Raw genomic sequence first — 4441 nt, 5'->3', positions numbered from 1 at the left:
AGTAACAGGATACATATTTTTCTCAAGTACACACAGAACTTTCTCCAGGATGGATCATATGTTTGGCCACAATACAAATCTAAACAAATTTCAGGGGATCAAAATTATATCAAGTATCTTTTCTGACCACAATGGTATGAAACTTGAAATCAGTAACATGAGAAATCTTGGAAAATTCACAAATATGTAGAAATTAAACAACATGGGTCAAAGAAGAACTAAAAAAGAAAATCAAAAAAATCCTGAGACAAATAGAAACAACATACCAAAAACCTATGGGATGCAACAGAAGCAGTTCCAAGAGGGAAATTTATAGCAAGAAATGCCCGTATTTCTGCAAAAAGTTTCTCTTCGTGCTACTAGAAGTTTCTGGAGTAGCGAGTTGTCATTCTATAGTCACTGTTAGCCCCAATCAACCCATTCTGAATAGCCCAGCCTCAATTCACATGGTTTGAGTATGAGGCTGAATTTGAGACTTGGCTTCTCTCAGTCTTTTCAGAGTATTTTCTTTTCACATCCATTTTTTTCTTCACAGTCCCAATGGATTTTGAACGTTTTAGTAAAGATTCAATACATTGGATAAAGCTTTCATGATCTTAGCCTACATTTTTCTAGGCATTTGCTCATTCATATTTGCTGCCTTCTTTGGAAATCTAGATTTGGGGGTACCCTAGATCCTGTTTCAATTACGGTCCCAGCAGAATGCAGTACAGCACACTGAAAAAGGTTTAACTTTCAAGAAATTAAGGAAGGTACTATATACACAGAGCTGTGCGCTGGAACAAGGCTCGATCGAGAAGCCTGAGTAGGGGTGGGAGCTAGAACTGGAGCTGTGGGAAAAGGGCACTCAGGAGGAGCCACTGCCAGAGCCACGGTGAAGCCAGGAAGGTGTGGGGAGCGGAATCACCGGTAAGCCATCTCATCACACTCAAAGATTTCCTGCCCACACTTCCCACCTGCCAAAGCTAAATACAAGCTAGAGGACAAAGCAGCCACAATAATAGTTTATAGATGTCCGTGTGTTGGGCACAAAACAGGACAAAGAAGGGTGGACGAAGGATCTGGGTTTCTGAGTGGAAGGTTACAATGATCACTGACACCTGGCAGGCACTTTCAGCAGTGCGTGTTCTATGCCTGTTTAGTCAACATGCATCTCATCCCCTACAGGTAGGCTCTCTGATGGAACACAGTACTTCAGATTCTACATTTACCCTTTCTAATTACCTTGCCAGGTTTCTCCTGAATTATACCTTTTCCCTAGTGGTTATTTTTATGCAAGGAAACAGAATCGCACTTCCCAGAAGATATTCCTTACCAGTTTCTAAATTCAATTTATGAGGTTAGTTCTGACTCATCATGTAGCACTATTTATAATGTTTCCCAGTATTTAAGGGAACTGATTATTAAATTTGCCATGCTATTTTATTGCAAGTTGCTTACCCTCAAGCTTTTCTTACAGTTAGAACTGTACATTACATGACCATGGCAGATCTGTTTGCAAACACAATCCTTGGCAAGACCACGTTTTCACCCGGGGGGAGTTCTATAATTAGAGTCCACCATAGCACACCTCCAAGTCCAACTCAGTTCCAGAAAGTGTGGGTTTCGCCTGAGCCCATGAGTCATTTCCTGACCTTCAGGTCAAGTCATGCTTAATTGGATTGGTTATTTTTGGAGAACAAATGTTATTTTTTAAGAAAGAACAAGGTAGGCACAGGTCTGCTGATCAGAGAGGATGGGGTGATGTTGACAAGAGTTAACGGGAAGTAGAGCAACATCTTCCACCCTTTCCACGGTGGAAACAGATGCATCTGTAAGCAGGAATAATGAATGTCTCTACTTTGCCAGTTCAGCTCAGCACCTGAACTTCCCTTTCCAGTGTTGGGGGCACCTGCCATTATATGAATCTTGGCAAGAGATGGATCTTACCTCCCACTGTGGAATCCACAAGGTCACTCGCCCTGACTCCCAGCAGCCTAACTTCAGGCACGGGGTGACCAAAACTATGCTCCTAATCGACTCTTCAGTAGGTGATACAAAGGAGCAGACCAGTTAAACACATTTGTCTGGTGGCATGATGGTGGCATGGTGGCAATGGCCGTGGTGACTCTGAATTGAGAGTAACTTTGTGAATTGTCAAAGTGAGGGAAGTCAGTTTGTCTTTAAGGAACTACTGTATTGTCTTGGACACAAGCAGTGCCAACATCATGGGGAGAACCTCAAGTTTAGACTCTTGGTTCCCTCTGAATAAGACACCAGCTAAACAACGTGCCAGTATCCATTGTTTCAGAAGAGACCAAGATAAATGGAAGTGAGTGCCTTTCAACTGCTATGAGACCAGCCCCGGAAGACCTCCCCGCTCCCATCACCATACCTAACCTCACCTCCTATCACTTCCCCCCACTCCCACGTCACTCCCTCTTTTTCGTTCCTATCCACGATTCATATTCCTGTTACAGGACCTCGGCACATGCTCTTCCCTCTCCTGGAATGTTCTTTCCCAGTTCTCCTCACGAGGGCTTTTCACATGTTTCACATCCGGTCCACACAGAAGTCCCCTGCCTGGAGAGCCTTCCCGATTCCCTTACTGAAATGTGCCCACCCCACTGAGCACACAACTGCCTTGCCACTCTACATCTCTGCTTCCCCCGTTTTCTCCCTGGCACTTATCACTGCCTGACATGATACACTTATGTGCTAAATGTCTGCCATCCCCCGGACGAATATTCTAAGATTTTCCATGAACTCTCTGCTTGCTTTCTATCTGAAACTGCCATTTCCTCTCATTGCAAGAGGCATTCTTCCTTTTCCAGCCTGAGAGCAGTGGGTATTAGTTATATTTTCCCCTGTGATCCTTATTCTTGACAGTCGAGACTGATCCTTGTTTTCTCAAACCCATTGCCAAGTGATGGGAGGCCAAATGCCCTTTCCTTTTCAATAGTTACTTGAATAACATGACCGTGTCATAAATAATAGCACCAGCCAGTTGATTGCGGCTGCTTCCGGAAACGTTAGAGGCCCGCTTTCAGGAAACGAAGGCATTATTTATTTTCATGTCCTATTTTTATGCCCAGCAAACTGCTTGCAAAAAAACAAAAAACAAAACAGGTACCTAAAATATTTTTGTAAAATGACTGAGCCTCCTTGAGCCTTGATTAGTCATAATTTTTTTGTCTTAGGGGTTGGGACAAAAGAAGGATCTTGAGCTATTAATTAACCAGAAGTAAGATCCTCTTTTTCCTTTTTATTTAGGTAGTATTTTTAAACCATCGTAAGTGGTTTTTATTACTAATGATTAACATGTAGAGGTGGGTTCTGCTCATTGTATTTTTTCCCCACTTGAAAAAAGATGAAGTATTTAATGCTGAATTCTAAAAGCAATGTCATTCTTACTTTCAGTGACTACATGACACCAGCAACTAACCCGGGAATAAATCCAAGTTTCAGAGATTTTTCTGTTTAATCATTCATACAGACTTCCCTTGGTATTGGCAGTGGAAAATTTCCAGAACCACTTCCTGTGAATATCAAAACCCACTGATACTCCCGGATATAAAATTGTCTCATATTTGCATATAATCTACACACATTCTCCCCTATACTTTAAATCATCTCTACAGTACATACAATACCTAATATGATGTAAGTAGTTGTTACACTATATTGTCTTTTTATTTGTATTTTTAAAAGTTGTTTTTTACCCCTCTGAATATTTTCTTTCAATCTATGGATTTGAAACCAGCAGATACAAAGGACTGACTGTATTCAAATTATCTAAACCTCTAGTTTTTTCAATCCCCTCCCTCACCTTTTCCTAAGGTAGAAATATGATTAAGCAAAACAAAACCCAAAAAGCAACTTGGCAGTGAGAGCTCTAATGCTAACAAACATTTATTTAGGACTCGGGATTCTATAAATGTTTTTGTATCATGAGCTTTAGGCTGAGTTCACAATTTTACAGATAGGGAAACTGAACCTGCTTCTGTAAGAGCCAGGACTTAAACCCTGGTTTCTGGCACCAAATTTGGTTTCCTTTTTCCTACAAGTTGTTGATATATCTATATATTCCAAGTTGGATGCTTTCATTTTTACATCGAAATTTCAGTGTCTACTTCAATTAGACAACACTTTCAGAGGTGTTTAATAACACATTAATGGTAAAAAAAAAAAAAATCCTTTTTGTATTGTTTGTTTTTTGTACAGATGGGGTTTTGCCATGTTGCCCAGGCTGGTCTTGAACTCCTGAGCTCAAAGAAATTTGCCTGCTTCGGCCTCCCAGAGTGCTGGGAATAGAGGCATGAGCCACTGTGCCCAGCCAAAAATACTTTTGAAGGTAGATGCAGAGGATTTCAAAGTTGGAGGAGACCTAAGAGGTAATTTGTACAGGGACCATCTGAGGCTTGAATCTCTCTAATGCCTTCATTCATGGTCAACCAATAGC

Source organism: Mandrillus leucophaeus, unplaced genomic scaffold (assembly GCF_000951045.1).
Source record: "Mandrillus leucophaeus isolate KB7577 unplaced genomic scaffold, Mleu.le_1.0 Scaffold124, whole genome shotgun sequence".
In the NCBI taxonomy this organism is placed as follows: domain Eukaryota; kingdom Metazoa; phylum Chordata; class Mammalia; order Primates; family Cercopithecidae; genus Mandrillus; species Mandrillus leucophaeus.
The sequence above is the reverse complement of the archived record's forward strand: the minus strand, read 5'-3'. Positions refer to the sequence as shown.